Here is a 14,701-nt window from a genome sequence, read left to right on the forward strand (position 1 = left end):
GACTTGTCCCCCTGTGTCTTCCCTAGGTGACCTGGCTTCAGTGACCTACCTTCTCTGACCTGCTGTCTGAGACCAGCCCTCATTTCTGCCCTCTGCCACGTGCCCTCTGTGACCAGCGGACGCTAAGCTGCCCCATGACCCCTGCTCTCAGTGACATACCCATGTGACCTGCCCTCGGAGACCTTCTTTCTGCAAGCTTTCCTCAGGGACTACCCACGGTGAGCCACCCTGTGTGATCTGCCTCAGTGACTTGCCCTCTGATAACTTCCCTCTGTGACTATCCTTAGGAACATGCTGTCTGAGTCCTCCCTCAGAGACTTGCCGTTGTGACTTGCCCTCTGTGACGTCACTCAGTGACTGGCCCTAGTGACCTTCCCTCAGTCCTGCCCACTGTTATAGGTCCTTTGTGACCTGCGCTGTGTGACCTAAGTGCCTGGCCCTCTGTGACTTCACTACTGTGTCCTGTCTCAGTGAGCTGCATTAGTGACCTTCCCTCAGTCCTGCCATCGGTGAGCAGCTCTGTGTGACCTGCCTCAGTCCCCTGCGTTCCGTGTCCTGCCGTCTCTTACCTGCCCCCTGGGACATGCCCAGTGAGACGTGCCCTCCGTGACCTGGCTCCAGTGACCTTCCCTAGTGACCTGCTGTCTGTGACCTGCCCTCTGAAAGCTTCATTCTGTGACTAGCCTCCCGTGACCTGCCCTCCTTGACCTGCATTCTATGACCTCCCTCAGTAACAGGCTACGGCCGCTGTCTGTGACCTGCTCTCTGTGAACTGCCCTCTGGGACCGTCCGTCTGTGCCCTGTACTCAGTGACTGTCCACTGTGACCAGGCATCTGTGACCTGCTCTAAGTTCTGGCTTCCTTCATGTGGTATTTGTGATCTGCTCCCCATTACCTCCCTCAGTGACATGACTTGTGTGACTGGCCCTGGTGACCTACCCTCCGTGACTTGGCCCTATGTCCTCACTCACTGCCCTGCCCTCTTTGTCCTCCCCCATCACCTCCCTCAGTGACCTACCCTAGTGACCTTCCCTCAGTCCCGCCATCAGTGACCAGCCCTCTGTGACCAGCCATCAGTAACCAGCCCTCAATCATCACCTGCCTTCAGTGACCTGCCCTGTGATGCCGGCCCTCTGTGACTGCCTCAGTCACATGCTCTCGTTGACCTCCCTCAGTGTCTTGCCCTGTATGCTCCCCCTCACATCTGTGACCTCCTTCACGACCTGCCCTCTGTCCTCTGTCTTTTGTGACCTGCCGTCTGTGACTTGCCCTCTGTGACCTCGCTCAGTGACTTGCTCTAGTGACCTTCACTCAGTACTTCCACCAGGACCAGCCCTCTGTGACCTACCCTCAGTGATGTGATCTGTGTGTCCTGTCCTCAGTTCTGCCATCTGTGACCCGACCTCTGTGATCTGCCCTAAGGCCTTGCTTCCTTCGCCTGGGATTTGTGATCTGCCCCATATTACCTCCTTCGGTGACATGCCTTGTATGACCTGCCTGTGTGGCCGGCCTTCAGTGACCTGCCTTCTGTGATCCACCCTATGGGACCTCACTTAGTGCCTGACCCTCTGTGACTTCTGGAACCTCCTTCAGAGACCGGCGCTAGTGAACTTCCCTCATCCTGCCATCAGTGCCGGCCCTCTGGGACCGGGCCTTGGCGACATGTGCCCTGCGACCACCCCTCAGGGACTTGTACTCTGCGACTGCCCTCTGTGAGCTGCTTCTGTGACGTAGCAACTGTGACCACCGCTCTGTGACTGCCACTGACCTTGCCCTCTGAGACCTGCTTCAGTGGACCCGCCCCGTGTCACTTCGCCTCAAGTAACCTGGCCTCGGACTTGTCCTCTGGGACCTACCTCCAGTCCTGCCCTCTGTGACTTGTCCCCCTGTGTCTTCCCTAGGTGACCTGGCTTCAGTGACCTACCTTCTCTGACCTGCTGTCTGAGACCAGCCCTCATTTCTGCCCTCTGCCACGTGCCCTCTGTGACCAGCGGACGCTAAGCTGCCCCATGACCCCTGCTCTCAGTGACATACCCATGTGACCTGCCCTCGGAGACCTTCTTTCTGCAAGCTTTCCTCAGGGACTACCCACGGTGAGCCACCCTGTGTGATCTGCCTCAGTGACTTGCCCTCTGATAACTTCCCTCTGTGACTATCCTTAGGAACATGCTGTCTGAGTCCTCCCTCAGAGACTTGCCGTTGTGACTTGCCCTCTGTGACGTCACTCAGTGACTGGCCCTAGTGACCTTCCCTCAGTCCTGCCCACTGTTATAGGTCCTTTGTGACCTGCGCTGTGTGACCTAAGTGCCTGGCCCTCTGTGACTTCACTACTGTGTCCTGTCTCAGTGAGCTGCATTAGTGACCTTCCCTCAGTCCTGCCATCGGTGAGCAGCTCTGTGTGACCTGCCTCAGTCCCCTGCGTTCCGTGTCCTGCCGTCTCTTACCTGCCCCCTGGGACATGCCCAGTGAGACGTGCCCTCCGTGACCTGGCTCCAGTGACCTTCCCTAGTGACCTGCTGTCTGTGACCTGCCCTCTGAAAGCTTCATTCTGTGACTAGCCTCCCGTGACCTGCCCTCCTTGACCTGCATTCTATGACCTCCCTCAGTAACAGGCTACGGCCGCTGTCTGTGACCTGCTCTCTGTGAACTGCCCTCTGGGACCGTCCGTCTGTGCCCTGTACTCAGTGACTGTCCACTGTGACCAGGCATCTGTGACCTGCTCTAAGTTCTGGCTTCCTTCATGTGGTATTTGTGATCTGCTCCCCATTACCTCCCTCAGTGACATGACTTGTGTGACTGGCCCTGGTGACCTACCCTCCGTGACTTGGCCCTATGTCCTCACTCACTGCCCTGCCCTCTTTGTCCTCCCCCATCACCTCCCTCAGTGACCTACCCTAGTGACCTTCCCTCAGTCCCGCCATCAGTGACCAGCCCTCTGTGACCAGCCATCAGTAACCAGCCCTCAATCATCACCTGCCTTCAGTGACCTGCCCTGTGATGCCGGCCCTCTGTGACTGCCTCAGTCACATGCTCTCGTTGACCTCCCTCAGTGTCTTGCCCTGTATGCTCCCCCTCACATCTGTGACCTCCTTCACGACCTGCCCTCTGTCCTCTGTCTTTTGTGACCTGCCGTCTGTGACTTGCCCTCTGTGACCTCGCTCAGTGACTTGCTCTAGTGACCTTCACTCAGTACTTCCACCAGGACCAGCCCTCTGTGACCTACCCTCAGTGATGTGATCTGTGTGTCCTGTCCTCAGTTCTGCCATCTGTGACCCGACCTCTGTGATCTGCCCTAAGGCCTTGCTTCCTTCGCCTGGGATTTGTGATCTGCCCCATATTACCTCCTTCGGTGACATGCCTTGTATGACCTGCCTGTGTGGCCGGCCTTCAGTGACCTGCCTTCTGTGATCCACCCTATGGGACCTCACTTAGTGCCTGACCCTCTGTGACTTCTGGAACCTCCTTCAGAGACCGGCGCTAGTGAACTTCCCTCATCCTGCCATCAGTGCCGGCCCTCTGGGACCGGGCCTTGGCGACATGTGCCCTGCGACCACCCCTCAGGGACTTGTACTCTGCGACTGCCCTCTGTGAGCTGCTTCTGTGACGTAGCAACTGTGACCACCGCTCTGTGACTGCCACTGACCTTGCCCTCTGAGACCTGCTTCAGTGGACCCGCCCCGTGTCACTTCGCCTCAAGTAACCTGGCCTCGGACTTGTCCTCTGGGACCTACCTCCAGTCCTGCCCTCTGTGACTTGTCCCCCTGTGTCTTCCCTAGGTGACCTGGCTTCAGTGACCTACCTTCTCTGACCTGCTGTCTGAGACCAGCCCTCATTTCTGCCCTCTGCCACGTGCCCTCTGTGACCAGCGGACGCTAAGCTGCCCCATGACCCCTGCTCTCAGTGACATACCCATGTGACCTGCCCTCGGAGACCTTCTTTCTGCAAGCTTTCCTCAGGGACTACCCACGGTGAGCCACCCTGTGTGATCTGCCTCAGTGACTTGCCCTCTGATAACTTCCCTCTGTGACTATCCTTAGGAACATGCTGTCTGAGTCCTCCCTCAGAGACTTGCCGTTGTGACTTGCCCTCTGTGACGTCACTCAGTGACTGGCCCTAGTGACCTTCCCTCAGTCCTGCCCACTGTTATAGGTCCTTTGTGACCTGCGCTGTGTGACCTAAGTGCCTGGCCCTCTGTGACTTCACTACTGTGTCCTGTCTCAGTGAGCTGCATTAGTGACCTTCCCTCAGTCCTGCCATCGGTGAGCAGCTCTGTGTGACCTGCCTCAGTCCCCTGCGTTCCGTGTCCTGCCGTCTCTTACCTGCCCCCTGGGACATGCCCAGTGAGACGTGCCCTCCGTGACCTGGCTCCAGTGACCTTCCCTAGTGACCTGCTGTCTGTGACCTGCCCTCTGAAAGCTTCATTCTGTGACTAGCCTCCCGTGACCTGCCCTCCTTGACCTGCATTCTATGACCTCCCTCAGTAACAGGCTACGACCGCTGTCTGTGACCTGCTCTCTGTGAACTGCCCTCTGGGACCGTCCGTCTGTGCCCTGTACTCAGTGACTGTCCACTGTGACCAGGCATCTGTGACCTGCTCTAAGTTCTGGCTTCCTTCATGTGGTATTTGTGATCTGCTCCCCATTACCTCCCTCAGTGACATGACTTGTGTGACTGGCCCTGGTGACCTACCCTCCGTGACTTGGCCCTATGTCCTCACTCACTGCCCTGCCCTCTTTGTCCTCCCCCATCACCTCCCTCAGTGACCTACCCTAGTGACCTTCCCTCAGTCCCGCCATCAGTGACCAGCCCTCTGTGACCAGCCATCAGTAACCAGCCCTCAATCATCACCTGCCTTCAGTGACCTGCCCTGTGATGCCGGCCCTCTGTGACTGCCTCAGTCACATGCTCTCGTTGACCTCCCTCAGTGTCTTGCCCTGTATGCTCCCCCTCACATCTGTGACCTCCTTCACGACCTGCCCTCTGTCCTCTGTCTTTTGTGACCTGCCGTCTGTGACTTGCCCTCTGTGACCTCGCTCAGTGACTTGCTCTAGTGACCTTCACTCAGTACTTCCACCAGGACCAGCCCTCTGTGACCTACCCTCAGTGATGTGATCTGTGTGTCCTGTCCTCAGTTCTGCCATCTGTGACCCGACCTCTGTGATCTGCCCTAAGGCCTTGCTTCCTTCGCCTGGGATTTGTGATCTGCCCCATATTACCTCCTTCGGTGACATGCCTTGTATGACCTGCCTGTGTGGCCGGCCTTCAGTGACCTGCCTTCTGTGATCCACCCTATGGGACCTCACTTAGTGCCTGACCCTCTGTGACTTCTGGAACCTCCTTCAGAGACCGGCGCTAGTGAACTTCCCTCATCCTGCCATCAGTGCCGGCCCTCTGGGACCGGGCCTTGGCGACATGTGCCCTGCGACCACCCCTCAGGGACTTGTACTCTGCGACTGCCCTCTGTGAGCTGCTTCTGTGACGTAGCAACTGTGACCACCGCTCTGTGACTGCCACTGACCTTGCCCTCTGAGACCTGCTTCAGTGGACCCGCCCCGTGTCACTTCGCCTCAAGTAACCTGGCCTCGGACTTGTCCTCTGGGACCTACCTCCAGTCCTGCCCTCTGTGACTTGTCCCCCTGTGTCTTCCCTAGGTGACCTGGCTTCAGTGACCTACCTTCTCTGACCTGCTGTCTGAGACCAGCCCTCATTTCTGCCCTCTGCCACGTGCCCTCTGTGACCAGCGGACGCTAAGCTGCCCCATGACCCCTGCTCTCAGTGACATACCCATGTGACCTGCCCTCGGAGACCTTCTTTCTGCAAGCTTTCCTCAGGGACTACCCACGGTGAGCCACCCTGTGTGATCTGCCTCAGTGACTTGCCCTCTGATAACTTCCCTCTGTGACTATCCTTAGGAACATGCTGTCTGAGTCCTCCCTCAGAGACTTGCCGTTGTGACTTGCCCTCTGTGACGTCACTCAGTGACTGGCCCTAGTGACCTTCCCTCAGTCCTGCCCACTGTTATAGGTCCTTTGTGACCTGCGCTGTGTGACCTAAGTGCCTGGCCCTCTGTGACTTCACTACTGTGTCCTGTCTCAGTGAGCTGCATTAGTGACCTTCCCTCAGTCCTGCCATCGGTGAGCAGCTCTGTGTGACCTGCCTCAGTCCCCTGCGTTCCGTGTCCTGCCGTCTCTTACCTGCCCCCTGGGACATGCCCAGTGAGACGTGCCCTCCGTGACCTGGCTCCAGTGACCTTCCCTAGTGACCTGCTGTCTGTGACCTGCCCTCTGAAAGCTTCATTCTTTGACTAGCCTCCTTGGACTTGCCCTCCTTGACCTGCATTCTATGACCTCCCTCAGTAACAGGCTACGACCGCTGTCTGTGACCTGCTCTCTGTGAACTGCCCTCTGGGACCGTCCGTCTGTGCCCTGTACTCAGTGACTGTCCACTGTGACCAGGCATCTGTGACCTGCTCTAAGTTCTGGCTTCCTTCATGTGGTATTTGTGATCTGCTCCCCATTACCTCCCTCAGTGACATGACTTGTGTGACTGGCCCTGGTGACCTACCCTCCGTGACTTGGCCCTATGTCCTCACTCACTGCCCTGCCCTCTTTGTCCTCCCCCATCACCTCCCTCAGTGACCTACCCTAGTGACCTTCCCTCAGTCCCGCCATCAGTGACCAGCCCTCTGTGACCAGCCATCAGTAACCAGCCCTCAATCATCACCTGCCTTCAGTGACCTGCCCTGTGATGCCGGCCCTCTGTGACTGCCTCAGTCACATGCTCTCGTTGACCTCCCTCAGTGTCTTGCCCTGTATGCTCCCCCTCACATCTGTGACCTCCTTCACGACCTGCCCTCTGTCCTCTGTCTTTTGTGACCTGCCGTCTGTGACTTGCCCTCTGTGACCTCGCTCAGTGACTTGCTCTAGTGACCTTCACTCAGTACTTCCACCAGGACCAGCCCTCTGTGACCTACCCTCAGTGATGTGATCTGTGTGTCCTGTCCTCAGTTCTGCCATCTGTGACCCGACCTCTGTGATCTGCCCTAAGGCCTTGCTTCCTTCGCCTGGGATTTGTGATCTGCCCCATATTACCTCCTTCGGTGACATGCCTTGTATGACCTGCCTGTGTGGCCGGCCTTCAGTGACCTGCCTTCTGTGATCCACCCTATGGGACCTCACTTAGTGCCTGACCCTCTGTGACTTCTGGAACCTCCTTCAGAGACCGGCGCTAGTGAACTTCCCTCATCCTGCCATCAGTGCCGGCCTATGGGACCGGGCCTTGGCGACATGTGCCCTGCGACCACCCCTCAGGGACTTGTACTCTGCGACTGCCCTCTGTGAGCTGCTTCTGTGACGTAGCAACTGTGACCACCGCTCTGTGACTGCCACTGACCTTGCCCTCTGAGACCTGCTTCAGTGGACCCGCCCCGTGTCACTTCCCCTCAGGTAACCTGGCCTCGGACTTGTCCTCTGGGACCTACCTCCAGTCCTGCCCTCTGTGACTTGTCCCCCTGTGTCTTCCCTAGGTGACCTGGCTTCAGTGACCTACCTTCTCTGACCTGCTGTCTGAGACCAGCCCTCATTTCTGCCCTCTGCCACGTGCCCTTTGTGACCAGCGGACGCTAAGCTGCCCCATGAACCCTGCTCTCAGTGACATACCCATGTGACCTGCCCTCGGAGACCTTCTTTCTGCAAGCTGTCCTCAGGGACTACCCACGGTGAGCCACCCTGTGTGATCTGCCTCAGTGACTTGCCCTCTGATAACTTCCCTCTGTGACTATCCTTAGGAACATGCTGTCTGAGTCCTCCCTCAGAGACTTGCCCCTGTAACTTGCCCTCTATGACGTCACTCAGTGACTGGCCCTAGTGACCTCCCCTCAGTCCTGCCCACTGTTATAGGTCCTTTGTGACCTGCGCTGTGTGACCTAAGTGCCTGGCCCTCTGTGACTTCACTACTGTGTCCTGTCTCAGTGAGCTGCATTAGTGACCTTCCCTCAGTCCTGCCATCGGTGAGCAGCTCTGTGTGACCTGCCTCAGTCCCCTGCGTTCCGTGTCCTGCCGTCTCTTACCTGCCCCCTGGGACATGCCCAGTGAGACGTGCCCTCCGTGACCTGGCTCCAGTGACCTTCCCTAGTGACCTGCTGTCTGTGACCTGCCCTCTGAAAGCTTCATTCTGTGACTAGCCTCCCGTGACCTGCCCTCCTTGACCTGCATTCTATGACCTCCCTCAGTAACAGGCTACGGCCGCTGTCTGTGACCTGCTCTCTGTGAACTGCCCTCTGGGACCGTCCGTCTGTGCCCTGTACTCAGTGACTGTCCACTGTGACCAGGCATCTGTGACCTGCTCTAAGTTCTGGCTTCCTTCATGTGGTATTTGTGATCTGCTCCCCATTACCTCCCTCAGTGACATGACTTGTGTGACTGGCCCTGGTGACCTACCCTCCGTGACTTGGCCCTATGTCCTCACTCACTGCCCTGCCCTCTTTGTCCTCCCCCATCACCTCCCTCAGTGACCTACCCTAGTGACCTTCCCTCAGTCCCGCCATCAGTGACCAGCCCTCTGTGACCAGCCATCAGTAACCAGCCCTCAATCATCACCTGCCTTCAGTGACCTGCCCTGTGATGCCGGCCCTCTGTGACTGCCTCAGTCACATGCTCTCGTTGACCTCCCTCAGTGTCTTGCCCTGTATGCTCCCCCTCACATCTGTGACCTCCTTCACGACCTGCCCTCTGTCCTCTGTCTTTTGTGACCTGCCGTCTGTGACTTGCCCTCTGTGACCTCGCTCAGTGACTTGCTCTAGTGACCTTCACTCAGTACTTCCACCAGGACCAGCCCTCTGTGACCTACCCTCAGTGATGTGATCTGTGTGTCCTGTCCTCAGTTCTGCCATCTGTGACCCGACCTCTGTGATCTGCCCTAAGGCCTTGCTTCCTTCGCCTGGGATTTGTGATCTGCCCCATATTACCTCCTTCGGTGACATGCCTTGTATGACCTGCCTGTGTGGCCGGCCTTCAGTGACCTGCCTTCTGTGATCCACCCTATGGGACCTCACTTAGTGCCTGACCCTCTGTGACTTCTGGAACCTCCTTCAGAGACCGGCGCTAGTGAACTTCCCTCATCCTGTCATCAGTGCCGGCCCTCTGGGACCGGGCCTTGGCGACATGTGCCCTGCGACCACCCCTCAGGGACTTGTACTCTGCGACTGCCCTCTGTGAGCTTCTTCTGTGACGTAGCAACTGTGACCACCGCTCTGTGACTGCCACTGACCTTGCCCTCTGAGACCTGCTTCAGTGGACCCGCCCCGTGTCACTTCGCCTCAAGTAACCTGGCCTCGGACTTGTCCTCTGGGACCTACCTCCAGTCCTGCCCTCTGTGACTTGTCCCCCTGTGTCTTCCCTAGGTGACCTGGCTTCAGTGACCTACCTTCTCTGACCTGCTGTCTGAGACCAGCCCTCATTTCTGCCCTCTGCCACGTGCCCTCTGTGACCAGCGGACGCTAAGCTGCCCCATGACCCCTGCTCTCAGTGACATACCCATGTGACCTGCCCTCGGAGACCTTCTTTCTGCAAGCTGTCCTCAGGGACTACCCACGGTGAGCCACCCTGTGTGATCTGCCTCAGTGACTTGCCCTCTGATAACTTCCCTCTGTGACTATCCTTAGGAATATGCTGTCTGAGTCCTCCCTCAGAGACTTGCCCCTGTGACTTGCCCTCTGTGACGTCACTCAGTGACTGGCCCTAGTGACCTTCCCTCAGTCCTGCCCACTGTTATAGGTCCTTTGTGACCTGCGCTGTGTGACCTAAGTGCCTGGCCCTCTGTGACTTCACTACTGTGTCCTGTCTCAGTGAGCTGCATTAGTGACCTTCCCTCAGTCCTGCCATCGGTGAGCAGCTCTGTGTGACCTGCCTCAGTCCCCTGCGTTCCGTGTCCTGCCGTCTCTTACCTGCCCCCTGGGACATGCCCAGTGAGACGTGCCCTCCGTGACCTGGCTCCAGTGACCTTCCCTAGTGACCTGCTGTCTGTGACCTGCCCTCTGAAAGCTTCATTCTTTGACTAGCCTCCTTTGACTTGCCCTCCTTGACCTGCATTCTATGACCTCCCTCAGTAACAGGCTACGACCGCTGTCTGTGACCTGCTCTCTGTGAACTGCCCTCTGGGACCGTCCGTCTGTGCCCTGTACTCAGTGACTGTCCACTGTGACCAGGCATCTGTGACCTGCTCTAAGTTCTGGCTTCCTTCATGTGGTATTTGTGATCTGCTCCCCATTACCTCCCTCAGTGACATGACTTGTGTGACTGGCCCTGGTGACCTACCCTCCGTGACTTGGCCCTATGTCCTCACTCACTGCCCTGCCCTCTTTGTCCTCCCCCATCACCTCCCTCAGTGACCTACCCTAGTGACCTTCCCTCAGTCCCGCCATCAGTGACCAGCCCTCTGTGACCAGCCATCAGTAACCAGCCCTCAATCATCACCTGCCTTCAGTGACCTGCCCTGTGATGCCGGCCCTCTGTGACTGCCTCAGTCACATGCTCTCGTTGACCTCCCTCAGTGTCTTGCCCTGTATGCTCCCCCTCACATCTGTGACCTCCTTCACGACCTGCCCTCTGTCCTCTGTCTTTTGTGACCTGCCGTCTGTGACTTGCCCTCTGTGACCTCGCTCAGTGACTTGCTCTAGTGACCTTCACTCAGTACTTCCACCAGGACCAGCCCTCTGTGACCTACCCTCAGTGATGTGATCTGTGTGTCCTGTCCTCAGTTCTGCCATCTGTGACCCGACCTCTGTGATCTGCCCTAAGGCCTTGCTTCCTTCGCCTGGGATTTGTGATCTGCCCCATATTACCTCCTTCGGTGACATGCCTTGTATGACCTGCCTGTGTGGCCGGCCTTCAGTGACCTGCCTTCTGTGATCCACCCTATGGGACCTCACTTAGTGCCTGACCCTCTGTGACTTCTGGAACCTCCTTCAGAGACCGGCGCTAGTGAACTTCCCTCATCCTGCCATCAGTGCCGGCCCTCTGGGACCGGGTCTTGGCGACATGTGCCCTGCGACCACCCCTCAGGGACTTGTACTCTGCGACTGCCCTCTGTGAGCTGCTTCTGTGACGTAGCAACAGTGACCACCGCTCTGTGACTGCCACTGACCTTGCCCTCTGAGACCTGCTTCAGTGGACCCGCCCCGTGTCACTTCGCCTCAAGTAACCTGGCCTCGGACTTGTCCTCTGGGACCTACCTCCAGTCCTGCCCTCTGTGACTTGTCCCCCTGTGTCTTCCCTAGGTGACCTGGCTTCAGTGACCTACCTTCTCTGACCTGCTGTCTGAGACCAGCCCTCATTTCTGCCCTCTGCCACGTGCCCTCTGTGACCAGCGGACGCTAAGCTGCCCCATGACCCCTGCTCTCAGTGACATACCCATGTGACCTGCCCTCGGAGACCTTCTTTCTGCAAGCTTTCCTCAGGGACTACCCACGGTGAGCCACCCTGTGTGATCTGCCTCAGTGACTTGCCCTCTGATAACTTCCCTCTGTGACTATCCTTAGGAACATGCTGTCTGAGTCCTCCCTCAGAGACTTGCCCCTGTGACTTGCCCTCTGTGACGTCACTCAGTGACTGGCCCTAGTGACCTCCCCTCAGTCCTGCCCACTGTTATAGGTCCTTTGTGACCTGCGCTGTGTGACCTAAGTGCCTGGCCCTCTGTGACTTCACTACTGTGTCCTGTCTCAGTGAGCTGCATTAGTGACCTTCCCTCAGTCCTGCCATCGGTGAGCAGCTCTGTGTAACCTGCCTCAGTCCCCTGCGTTCCGTGTCCTGCCGTCTCTTACCTGCCCCCTGGGACATGCCCGGTGAGACGTGCCCTCCGTGACCTGGCTCCAGTGACCTTCCCTAGTGACCTGCTGTCTGTGATCTGCCCTCTGAAAGCTTCATTCTGTGACTAGCCTCCCGTGACCTGCCCTCCTTGACCTGCATTCTATGACCTCCCTCAGTAACAGGCTACGACCGCTGTCTGTGACCTGCTCTCTGTGAACTGCCCTCTGGGACCGTCCGTCTGTGCCCTGTACTCAGTGACTGTCCACTGTGACCAGGCATCTGTGACCTGCTCTAAGTTCTGGCTTCCTTCATGTGGTATTTGTGATCTGCCCCCCATTACCTCCCTCAGTGACATGACTTGTGTGACTGGCCCTGGTGACCTACCCTCCGTGACTTGGCCCTATGTCCTCACTCACTGCCCTGCCCTCTTTGTCCTCCCCCATCACCTCCCTCAGTGACCTACCCTAGTGACCTTCCCTCAGTCCCGCCATCAGTGACCAGCCCTCTGTGACCAGCCATCAGTAACCAGCCCTCAATCATCACCTGCCTTCAGTGACCTGCCCTGTGATGCCGGCCCTCTGTGACTGCCTCAGTCACATGCTCTCGTTGACCTCCCTCAGTGTCTTGCCCTGTATGCTCCCCCTCACATCTGTGACCTCCTTCACGACCTGCCCTCTGTCCTCTGTCTTTTGTGACCTGCCGTCTGTGACTTGCCCTCTGTGACCTCGCTCAGTGACTTGCTCTAGTGACCTTCACTCAGTACTTCCACCAGGACCAGCCCTCTGTGACCTACCCTCAGTGATGTGATCTGTGTGTCCTGTCCTCAGTTCTGCCATCTGTGACCCGACCTCTGTGATCTGCCCTAAGGCCTTGCTTCCTTCGCCTGGGATTTGTGATCTGCCCCATATTACCTCCTTCGGTGACATGCCTTGTATGACCTGCCTGTGTGGCCGGCCTTCAGTGACCTGCCTTCTGTGATCCACCCTATGGGACCTCACTTAGTGCCTGACCCTCTGTGACTTCTGGAACCTCCTTCAGAGACCGGCGCTAGTGAACTTCCCTCATCCTGCCATCAGTGCCGGCCCTCTGGGACCGGGCCTTGGCGACATGTGCCCTGCGACCACCCCTCAGGGACTTGTACTCTGCGACTGCCCTCTGTGAGCTGCTTCTGTGACGTAGCAACTGTGACCACCGCTCTGTGACTGCCACTGACCTTGCCCTCTGAGACCTGCTTCAGTGGACCCGCCCCGTGTCACTTCGCCTCAAGTAACCTGGCCTCGGACTTGTCCTCTGGGACCTACCTCCAGTCCTGCCCTCTGTGACTTGTCCCCCTGTGTCTTCCCTAGGTGACCTGGCTTCAGTGACCTACCTTCTCTGACCTGCTGTCTGAGACCAGCCCTCATTTCTGCCCTCTGCCACGTGCCCTCTGTGACCAGCGGACGCTAAGCTGCCCCATGACCCCTGCTCTCAGTGACATACCCATGTGACCTGCCCTCGGAGACCTTCTTTCTGCAAGCTGTCCTCAGGGACTACCCACGGTGAGCCACCCTGTGTGATCTGCCTCAGTGACTTGCCCTCTGATAACTTCCCTCTGTGACTATCCTTAGGAACATGCTGTCTGAGTCCTCCCTCAGAGACTTGCCCCTGTGACTTGCCCTCTGTGACGTCACTCAGTGACTGGCCCTAGTGACCTTCCCTCAGTCCTGCCCACTGTTATAGGTCCTTTGTGACCTGCGCTGTGTGACCTAAGTGCCTGGCCCTCTGTGACTTCACTACTGTGTCCTGTCTCAGTGAGCTGCATTAGTGACCTTCCCTCAGTCCTGCCATCGGTGAGCAGCTCTGTGTGACCTGCCTCAGTCCCCTGCGTTCCGTGTCCTGCCGTCTCTTACCTGCCCCCTGGGACATGCCCAGTGAGACGTGCCCTCCGTGACCTGGCTCCAGTGACCTTCCCTAGTGACCTGCTGTCTGTGACCTGCCCTCTGAAAGCTTCATTCTTTGACTAGCCTCCTTTGACTTGCCCTCCTTGACCTGCATTCTATGACCTCCCTCAGTAACAGGCTACGACCGCTGTCTGTGACCTGCTCTCTGTGAACTGCCCTCTGGGACCGTCCGTCTGTGCCCTGTACTCAGTGACTGTCCACTGTGACCAGGCATCTGTGATCTGCTCTAAGTTCTGGCTTCCTTCATGTGGTATTTGTGATCTGCTCCCCATTACCTCCCTCAGTGACATGACTTGTGTGACTGGCCCTGGTGACCTACCCTCCGTGACTTGGCCCTATGTCCTCACTCACTGCCCTGCCCTCTTTGTCCTCCCCCATCACCTCCCTCAGTGACCTACCCTAGTGACCTTCCCTCAGTCCCGCCATCAGTGACCAGCCCTCTGTGACCAGCCATCAGTAACCAGCCCTCAATCATCACCTGCCTTCAGTGACCTGCCCTGTGATGCCGGCCCTCTGTGACTGCCTCAGTCACATGCTCTCGTTGACCTCCCTCAGTGTCTTGCCCTGTATGCTCCCCCTCACATCTGTGACCTCCTTCACGACCTGCCCTCTGTCCTCTGTCTTTTGTGACCTGCCGTCTGTGACTTGCCCTCTGTGACCTCGCTCAGTGACTTGCTCTAGTGACCTTCACTCAGTACTTCCACCAGGACCAGCCCTCTGTGACCTACCCTCAGTGATGTGATCTGTGTGTCCTGTCCTCAGTTCTGCCATCTGTGACCCGACCTCTGTGATCTGCCCTAAGGCCTTGCTTCCTTCGCCTGGGATTTGTGATCTGCCCCATATTACCTCCTTCGGTGACATGCCTTGTATGACCTGCCTGTGTGGCCGGCCTTCAGTGACCTGCCTTCTGTGATCCACCCTATGGGACCTCACTTAGTGCCTGACCCTCTGTGACTT

This window comes from Furipterus horrens, unplaced genomic scaffold, assembly GCF_987537825.1.
Source record: "Furipterus horrens unplaced genomic scaffold, mFurHor1.1.pri manual_scaffold_4, whole genome shotgun sequence".
Classification (NCBI taxonomy): Eukaryota; Metazoa; Chordata; class Mammalia; order Chiroptera; family Furipteridae; genus Furipterus; species Furipterus horrens.